Source organism: Culicoides brevitarsis, chromosome 3, assembly GCF_036172545.1.
Source record: "Culicoides brevitarsis isolate CSIRO-B50_1 chromosome 3, AGI_CSIRO_Cbre_v1, whole genome shotgun sequence".
NCBI lineage: Eukaryota > Metazoa > Arthropoda > Insecta > Diptera > Ceratopogonidae > Culicoides > Culicoides brevitarsis.
In genome coordinates this window covers 15,046,906-15,057,927 of record NC_087087.1, presented here as the reverse complement: position 1 = coordinate 15,057,927, position 11,022 = coordinate 15,046,906, and positions in this window count along the sequence as shown.

The window sequence follows — 11,022 nt, the reverse complement described above, 5'->3', positions numbered from 1 at the left end:
TGAAATTCCTTAAATACCAAAAAAATTTGGAATTCTTTAAAGCTTATTGAAATTAATGAAATTCCTTAAATACCAAAAAATTTGAAATTCTTTAAAGCTTATTGAAATTAATGAAATTCCTTAAATACCAAAAAATTTGAAATTCTTTAAAGCTTATTGAAATTAATGAAATTCCTTAAATACCAAAAAATTTGAAATTCTTTCTTTAAAGCTTATTGAAATTAATGAAATTCCTTAAATACCAAAAAAATTGAAATTCTTTAAAGCTTATTGAAATTAATGAAATTCCTTAAATACCAAAAAAATTGGAATTCTTTAAAGCTTATTGAAATTAATGAAATTCCTTAAATACCAAAAAATTTGAAATTCTATAGAGTTTTTTGAAAGCTCAGAAATTAATGAAACTCCTGAAATACCAAAAAATTTGAAATTGTTCAAAGCTCTTTGAAAGCTCAGAAATTAATGAAACTCCTGAAATACCAAAAAATTTGAAAAAAGCTTATTAAAATTAATGAAATTCCTGAAATACCAAAATTTTTAAAAATCTTCAATTTTCTTTTAAAGCTCAAAATTCCTTTAATCTCTTAAAAAGCTCATAATCTATAAAAAAAAAAATAAAATACGATAAAATCCATCGTTCTCATCACAAAACGACAACTCTCAAAATCTTTTGACATTTTTCACCCAACTAACTTTGTCTCCTCTTCATTAAATATCTTTTCAAAGCAACAAACTTTCCTTTTGATGCGCTTTTAATTTTTATTTACTACACTTAACTCTTTTTCCCTCTTCTTTTTTTCCCAAGCACTTTTCTGCCTTGCTTGGATGTCAACATTTTTTCTTGTTTATTCTACAATTTTTTTACAACTCTCATGTTTTAAAGAAAAGTCTTATTATACAATTATCCCATTTTATGATTTCATTTTTCATTTGTGCAAAAAAAAAAAAACATGAATTCTACAACAGAAACAAAGGTTAAACACGGATCTTATCTTTCCCGCGCTGTACCTCGCTCGCTGTATGTGTCAATTTAAAATCCATTCATTGTCATTAAATTTTCCGCACTGTATTACCCGAGATAACACACGTTTCGTTTTGTGTAAAAAAGGCTGATGGCAAGTAACTTGGTGGCATGTCAAAACACTCGAGTACCACTTTTCGTGGCAAAAACAGCGAGACTTTGTGCTAGATGGGGATTGAAACATGCAGAGGGAGAAATGTGAGAAAAAATGTTTCGGAAAAGATGTCGCGACCTACCAGAGCATTGTTCGTACATATTAAATTATTATGAAAGAGATACCTCACCATGAAAGGAGCAATAACACTTATGTTGAACAAGAAAACGACGACGACGAAGCAAGAAGAGCGTCATTTTTTTGTTGTTGTTGTTTTAATTCCGTAACAAACTTTTTTAGTGAGTGTGTGTGTGAAAATAAAACAAAACAAAACATTTTACGTCGCAAGTTAACATTGTTGTTCAATTAGAGTCGTAAAACAGGAGGCTTTTGTCTGACAAAAAAGGCACATTATTATTATTTATCTGTACACGTTCGCCTGTATCGTACTCATTTTCATGATAATGACAAAGCACTCGAATATAAATTGCAGACAATAGGCAATGAAATATGTGTAACATCTATTATTATGATCGTATTATCATTTAAAAACTATTTAAAGAGTTGTTCCATGCGGCAATGATGGCGTTTTTTGCTCGTAGTTTCGCCTCGTTAAAAGGACGTGGAAACGAGACAAACAGCAGCAAAAAAAAAACATAAATCTCGACAAGAAAAGTTTTGTATGTCTTTTTGTTTTTAAAATACATTTAAAATTACATTTAACGTCACATTTAACTTCCTGTCTTTCTCTCAGGCTCGTCTTTTGTTTTGTTATGTGTTTATTTAACATTTAAATATTTTTGAAAGAAGAGATTTTTTAAATAGAGAAAAAGGTCTAAAAGTCCATTTTCTTGCTTTAAATAAATAAATATAAAATTTAATTAATTTTTATTTCTGATTTCTTGACTTCAGCATTTGGCCTAATTTTTGTTTTAACTAAAAATTTAAATAATTAAATTAAAATAAAAAATTTGGTCAAATGCTGAAGTCAAGGTATCAAAACATGAATTTTTTAAGTAAAGATATGAGTAAAATTAATAAATAACTTAATTTTTTGTTTTTACCTACTAACAGGTCTACTAATGAGCAAACTAAAGAAGTTTCTTTTGTAAATAGATAAATAAATATTGTACTAAAATTTGCTTCTGTTAAAGTTGGTTATAAAAAAAATTATTAAACATTTAAATTAAAGTTTTTGTGTATTAATAAATTATTTCTGATTGAAAATGATAAATTTTTATGTTTGATTAAATTTCTTGACAAAAAAAAATAAATTAAAATTAAAAAAAAAAATAAAAATTAAATTGTCCATTAGTTTTAGGCTCCTTTTCTCTTTCTTTTTATTTTTAATTAAAGTTTCAAAGTTTTTTTTTCAAATTTTCCTGGAAATTAGTTCTCACAATATTGTTATCATTAGCATAAGTAAAGTAGCTGAAAACCCCCCGAGTTATATCTCTTCATGTCAATGATAGTCGCATGTAAGAAAAAAATGGCTCAAAAAAGAAATCATTAGTATTAATATTTTTAAAAAATTAAATGAACAAAACATAAACATTTTTAATTGGTGTAATGTTTAAATTTAATTTATTTTAAATTAATTTAATTTTTTTTCATTAAATTTTAATTTTTCTCTTGAATTAAATTAATTAATTAATTAAATAAATTTTATAATTTAAATCAATCAAAATAAATTTATTTAAAAATTTTAAATTTTTTAATTAGGTAATTTTAAAATTATTATCGAAGCTAAATGAATAAAAACTCAATATTTAACTTAATATCCCTTAACTTCATCCATTTACTTCAAATAACTCATTTGATCCATTAATTTATTTAAGTTTAAAATAATTTCTGTTAAAAGCTTAAGTTGAAATTCATAAAAACATGAAGAGAATATTGAATTCGGAGTCAAATGTAAAGCACTTAGAATTTGTTTAAAATTGACATATTTTACAGAACTCCATTTAAGAAATAAATACTTTCGTTGGAATCGAATTGGAATGTTAACCTTTTGAACTACATTTTGTCTCGGATTTCATCTCTTTATGTATCTCAGAATTTTAGTTCGAGACAAGATTCCAACGAAAGAATTTATTTTGTACTTCTATGGAGTTCTGCAAAATATTTCAATTCCAAGTGCTTTTCATTTGACACCTTACTCAATATTTGCTTGATGCATTAAGGCAATTTTGTTCCATAAAATTCTTAAAATTGAACTTTTTTCACAGAAATTATTTAAAACTTAAATAAAATTTATAAATGGAATAAAATTTTAAAAAAATGTGCATTGGGGTTTCAATTAAAATTTTTCAATAAAATAGAAAAATTTTCTAAAAAATTAACTTTAATATTTTAATATTTTTCAAAAATGTTGGTCGTGGTTAAAATTTTCAAAAAATATAGTCTAGGATTAAATCGACAAAATGCGCATTGGGAAATTTTTAAAAAAAAATTTAATATTTTTTAATTATTTTTTTTTATGAAATTAAGGATCATTTATTCATTTATGGCTATTCAATTCATAAGAAATATTTTGTATTTTTTTTGTCATTAAATCTAAAATACTATAAAAAAAAATCATTTGGCTATTCATATTTTTTTTTTAATTTAATTCAAAATTAAAATTTATTAGAAATGAAAAATTTAATTTAATTCAATTAATTAGCTTTAATAATTATTAAAAATTATTTTTAAATTATTTAACTAAAAATTTTAATTTTTTTTTTATTTTTAATTTTAGAAGAATTTCAGTCTCAAATAGAACATCTTATTTTTTAAATCCATCAAGTCCTGAATTTGCAGAAATCTCAAAATTTTATTAAATTTCAATATTCACTTATTAAAATCTCCTCAAAAAATCCTATCGAATTAATAAGAATGTTCAACATCGTTATCAAAACCGTCATTTTTGAAGCACATTAAAAAAACGACGAAGACGCTTCACCTCAAGAAACTACAAGCGAGGTACAACACAAACAACTTTGTTTCAAAAGATTGATTAAATATTTCTTAATTATAATTATTATTGTATTAAAATTATCTTCGCTTCATGTCGTTGTCGATGTTTTTCCTCAGCTTCGTCGTCGTCGTCGTCTCGTTGTCGCGTCATTTCCATGCGGACGAAATGCGCGTTGCCACAAATTTTTGATTAAAATTTTAATTATATTTCGCTTCATTATGTCAAAAAAAGCGAACGAGAAGAAAAAAAGTTTCTGCCTAACAAATTAAGATGTTCCGGAAAAAATTTTCTCCCAGGTTCGTGTCAAAAATAGCTCCGAGTCAATCTTAATCAGTGCAAGGTGTTTACAAACTTTCCTTTATTTTTTAATAGTATCTCGTAATTTTCCCTCTTTTTCTGACATATCGCAACGCGTTACTTTAGATTACCTCCGCACGGAGCAAAAATAAAATAAATACATGAGATCGTAGATGAGATAAGACAGACAGAAGAAATAAGAGAGAAAAGAAGGTTTAAATGAGCTGTGTGAAAAACAATTTCCGCTCTGCGTTTTTTTTTTTTTTTTTTTTTTGTTTATAACGTTATTATTTGGAGTAATCTGAGTTCGTATCTCCGAGGAATTTCTTCGTCTATTCAATTTTCCCTCCGTTTATTTACTCGCACAAATGTTGTTATCGTGCCAGCCATCTGTAAAAAAAGAGGAAGAAAACTATTAAGGCAAATGTATGAGCTCAATGCACGCTTCTCGATGATGTCACCTTTGTAAATTCGGAATTCGATGTGGGCGATGTTTATCTTTCGTCTCGCATTGCTTCCGTATATTTTTAATGTAATTCTGAGGAAAAATTAGTCGGGGAAATTATTAACCAAATAATAATAAATGAAAGTCGTCTCGGAGGACCGTTAACGTAGATAAGGGTAAGTTCGGGAAAAAAATTAGGGCACAAATTAAATTAGTTTTCTTCTTCTACTTTAATAATAACAAAAAAAAAGTTCGCAAGAGAAAAAAATGAAGTAACTTCATTTAAACCTTTAATGCTTCTTTTCATAATTTTTTGTTTTATCTATTTACATTTCGCATTTTTTTTTTCAACATCCTTTAGTAGCAGTGGCTTGTCATATTCTGCTGGATGAATTCATTTCTCGCGAAGTAGATTTTTTTGCGATATTTCGAAGAATTACATTGAAATTATTATTTATCTCAAAAAATTAATAAAAAAAAATAAAATTTAAAATAAATTAAATAAAAGTTATTTTTAAAAATTAATCATTAATTTAATTAAATAAAAATAAATAAATTAATTGAAAAAAAAAATAATATTTCAATTTTAAAAAATAATAATGAATTAAATTAAATTTTAAATTAAAAAAATAAAATAAATTAATTTTAAAATAATTTTTAAAACAAAAAACTTAAAAAAAATAATTTTTCAAATTTTAATGGGGTTTTGTTAAGGATAAAATTCTGAGCAAAAATAATAATAATTAAATTAAACGGGCTCAAATAAATAATTGATTTTTGATTGAATAAATAACAAAATTGTCTTTGTGAAAAGTTAGCTTACTTTGCAAATTAAAAAGTTATTAAACAAAAACCGCGAAGCCCATATTTTAATTTTAAAGGTAATCCTTCAAGCAATAACATATTAAAATTAAAAATGCAACACTCCAAAGTTTTTTGAGTAATAAGCAAAAGAGTAACGCCTGATTTTCGCAATTTTTCCCCTAACAATACTTAAAATTCAATAAAAATATGCCATGACTCATACAATATTACCCGTAATTACAATAAATTACGCATACAATTTTAATTAGAGGAAAAATAGCAAAAAATCAGGCGTTAGTTTTTTGCTTATGGCTCAAAAACCTTTTGAGTGTTGCATTTTTAATTTTAATATTTATTTAAGGAACCTTTAATTTGAATTACTAGCCCGACAAACGTTAGAAATGTCGCAGGCTTAAATAAACTTTTTAATTTGCAAAGTAAGCTAACTTTTCACAAAGACAATTTTGTTCGTCTTTTCAATACCTTTCCAACGACACCTCAATCATCAAAATCGGTTAAAACCTTACAGAGATAAAGCTATTTAAAGGTTTTGAGCCCGTTTAGAGCCTAAAACGCTGCCCAAATACCAAATTTTATCCTTAACAAAACCCCATCATTAGCTCAAAAATTTTTTTTGACGGAATTTATTCGAAAAATCTGCCCAATTATTTTTTGAATGAAAAATTATTTTTGAATTGATTTAACTTTAATTCATTAAAAAATAAAAAAATATAATTTTATTTAATAAATTAATCATTTAACTTAAAAATTTATTTTGATTATTCTTTAATTGAAAAATATTTAAAAAAAAATTTTAACTAAAATCTTTAAGTTGAACAAAAGTAATGAAAAAATTTTAAATAGACATTTATGAACTTAATTAACAAAAGCCTTATTAAAGCCAAAATTAAATACAACAATTTAAAATTCCATCCTTTAAAGACGAAATACCACACTGCTATTCGTCTTTTAACAGGAAAATGACCTAAAACATCTTGTGGACAACATCATGAGGAAATATCTGACAATAATGAAGAAAACGCTCCAATGAAGCATACTTCATCCTTAATAATGAGCAGTTGCGGACCTTCATTTAGACTGATAAGGCTTAAATTTAGGCCCTTTAGAACAATTTTTTCCGAATTTATTCCAAAAAAGCCTCTTTAAACCTCCAATTTATTCTAATTAATTCAAACCAAGCAAAAAAAAAAAAAATAAAAAAAAAAATTAAAGGACTTAAAAATTTATTAAATACATCACTGAGAAATAAGTTAACTTGAGTAAATTCCATTCTTACCACAACTGACCAAAATCCACAATATGCTTCTAAGTATGGTAAGCAAAATCTGTTACAGCTAACCAAAGGACTTTAAAGGACAAAATATAGGTAGTAATTGGCATTTTAGAAAATTGAGAAAATTTCCTCTGGTCAAGACAGAAACGAAGACCATGAAATTAGAAAATCTTACCGCAATCAAGTCATAAAACGCAGATTGACTTCTGTGTCTTTAAAACCGACCTCGTTTTAGGGCTTCAAGTCCCAATTTTTTATTTTTTAAAAAAAAAATTCAAATAATATTTTTTTTCAACCGAATTGAAAAAAATTTTTTTTTTCAAATGAATATTTTTAATACTAAAAAAAATAATTTTTTACTTTATATTTAAATTAAATTTATAAATTATTAATTTAATAATTTAATTTAATATTTTTAATAATTTAAATAAAATTATTAAATTAAAATTAATTATTTAATTTATTTTTTTTTTAATTATAAAACTAATTAAATTAAAAAATTATTAATTATTTTTTTAAAAATAATTATTAATTAAATTTAATAATTAAAATAATTTTTAAAATCAACCTAATTATTTTTAAATTAAATTATTAATTAAATAATTTAATTTTTAAAAAAATTAAAAAATAATTTTTTAATTTAAAAATTTATAAAAAATTATTTATTATTTTTTTTTAAATAATTAATTAATTAAATTTAATAATTAAAATAATTTACAAAATCAACCTATTTTTTAATTAACCTAATTAACCTATTTATTAATTAATTAAATTTAATAATTAAAATAATTTTTTTTTAATTTTTTGATAATTTTAGTCAACTTTAAAAACTCTCATAATTTTTTTTTTTAAATTGCGAAACACAAAACCTTCCCAAACTGTAAAGTGACAGACTAACTCAACTAGAATGTAGTACAATCTCATTAACAAGTTTAAAACATCATCATCATCATCATCGCGAACGGCGTACAAAAAACGACGACGACGAAAAAAGGACGAACAATGTGCAAAAATTCTTCAACTAAAAAAGATTAAAACATTACTTTTTATTGACATTGCAAATAATAATTTGAATAATTTTATCATTTTGCATTCTGACAGTTTATTTTTTTTTTAAATGATAAATATTTGAGAAAGTGCGCTCTTTGTCAAGTCAAATCGAGTTGACTGATAATAAAAAAAGTTATTTAATGTCGTTATTTGACACAAAACTATGAAAGAAAAAAAAAGTTTTATAGGCAAAATTTTTGCAATAATGAGCCCTGAGAGAAATTTGTCACGGTTTCCTTTGGGAATTTTTGTACAAAAAAAAAACAGCGATACAATTTTCGATGAAATGAAGGCAATTCTATTTTTAAAGAGTTATACGATGACACAAAAAGACGAGCAGTTAATAATTAAAGCAACATTAATCATCACTTCATTCATTTTGTTCGTCTTACGTAACGTTTTTTAGTTAATTATGTAATTATGAAAATTTTTTGGCAAGAATTTTGCGTAAAAGTCCATTAATTTAAAGGAGAAAATCCTCTCAATGGAGCCATTTAGAGTACAAGAAAATTTACTTTTCGACACAAAAGTACGACTGAATAAATATAGCTTGTCTTATTTATTGCGGATGGATTAAAAAAGGAACCTAAAATAATATTTTCTCACATTTTTCATGCAAAACAAAAAAAATAATCCAAAAACTTCCTTTATCTCTGTTTTTCCTTTTACGGCTTTCCCTGAGGGATTAAAATATTAATTAAGTAATTATATCATGAAAATCTTCCATTTTTTAACTTTTTATTACTGATTAGTGAGTGTGTTTATGTGTGTGGCTTTGCGGTTTAACCTTGAATTCATGTCGTTGCGCCATAAATAATGATTACTCGACTCTTTAATGAGAAACGATCACGACCATGAAAGGAGTCTCTTTCATGTCTCGGAACAATCAATGCATACAAATTTAAATTTTGACGTGTTTCACATCAATCATTCACATCACCAACAAGCCACACACAGTTTTAGCATGAGTGTCATGTCATTTTTCTCCTCGCTCTAAGAAGAGGAATTCGAAAGAATTTTCCGAAAATTTACTCTCCTAACCCAATTTGGTGACTTGTGTTGTTGTAACACGTGATATAATGCGATGTTCGTTCGTTAGATTTACGTTCATTTATCAAAATAACATATACTTTTTGTGTCAAAGAAAAATCGTAGAGATGGAGTTGAACGGTAAGAAAGCACGACGAATGACGTCGGATCAAACCAATCAATCAAAAGTGAAACAAAACATGGAAAATTTGTAATATTTTTGTAAAGGTTTAAAGAACTAGAAATAATTTTGAACAAAAAATTTTAGTTTTAAAGAGATTTAAGTTAAACTTAATTAAAATTAAAATTAAAATTAAAATTAAAATTAAAATTAAAATTAAAATTAAAATTAAAATTAAAATTAAAATTAAAATTAAAAATTAAAATTAAAATTAAAATTAAAATTAAAATTAAAATTAAAATTAAAATTAAAATTAAAATTAAAATTAAAATTAAAATTAAAATTAAAATTAAAATTAAAATTAAAATTAAAATTAAAATTAAAATTAAAATTAAAATTAAAATTAAAATTAAAATTAAAATTAAAATTAAAATTAAAATTAAAATTAAAATTAAAATTAAAATTAAAATTAAAATTATTAAAATTAAAATTAAAATTAAAATTAAAATTAAAATTAAAATTATTAAAATTAAAATTAAAATTAAAATTAAAATTATTAAAATTATTAAAATTAAAATTAAAATTAAAATTAAAATTAAAATTAAAATTAAAATTAAAATTAAAATTAAAATTAAAATTAAAATTAAAATTAAAATTAAAATTAAAATTAAAATTAAAATTAAAATTAAAATTATTAAAAATTAAAATTAAAATTAAAATTAAAATTAAAATTAAAATTAAAATTAAGATTAAAATTAAAATTAAAATTAAAATTAAAATTATTAAAATTATTAAAATTATTAAAATTATTATTAAAATTATTAAAATTATTATTATTAAAATTATTAAAATTATTAAAATTATTAAAATTATTAAAATTATTAAAATTATTAAAATTATTAAAATTATTAAAATTATTAAAATTATTAAAATTATTAAAATTATTAAAATTATTAAAATTATTAAAATTATTAAAATTATTAAAATTATTAAAATTATTAAAATTATTTAAAATTATTAAAATTATTAAAATTATTAAAATTATTAAAATTATTAAAATTATTAAAATTATTAAAATTCAAGTCCTTTTATGTTGATACCAAAAATTACAAAAATTCCCATTCTCTTCTTTAAAAATAGCAAAAAAAAAATCTGTCAAGATCAAAATCCCATAAAAATTAATTAATCAAAAAAAAAACTAATTTTCCTCACAAAAACACATCAAATCCCGTTACTTTTTCCCGGAAAAAAAGAACAAACGAAAGAACATGAAACAGACATAAAATCGATTGTTTCACGGGAAATCATTAATTAATTGTCGGGGCTCTATACGTAACGCGCTATAAATAGTAATTATGACAGCTCTGCTTACTTCTCAACCGTGCCATGCCGTAGGTTAAACAGATTGTGCCTTAATTGAATTATCATCATTAGTCAATCATGCATTAATATATGACAACCTTTCATTTTTATTTATTATTAATGTTTGAATTTTCTTCTTTTCTTTAAACAGACACTAAACGTCGCAACAGTAAATCAGCGAGCAAAGAAAAATTCGTATAATCATCATTAGTACATCATGAGGTGACACAAAGCCAGCGTTTTTTGGTATTATGACACGATACAATATCATTATCAACAATAATAATAAATACAATAATAATCGTTAACAAAGAAAAGTTTTTTGCTTTGGTATTCCGGAAAATGGCTTTTTGTTCGTAAATTCGTTACATGCTGTGGAAAACAATACACGAATCATTCAAAGAATAATAATAAATAATCGTAATAATTGTTATCAGTAAAGAACAAAAAAAAATTATTAAAAATGAGTGTAAGAAAAAAATGCAACTGTCAATTAGATTCGAACAGCAGAATTTGAAACGACGCTAAAATAAAAAAAAATCTAGT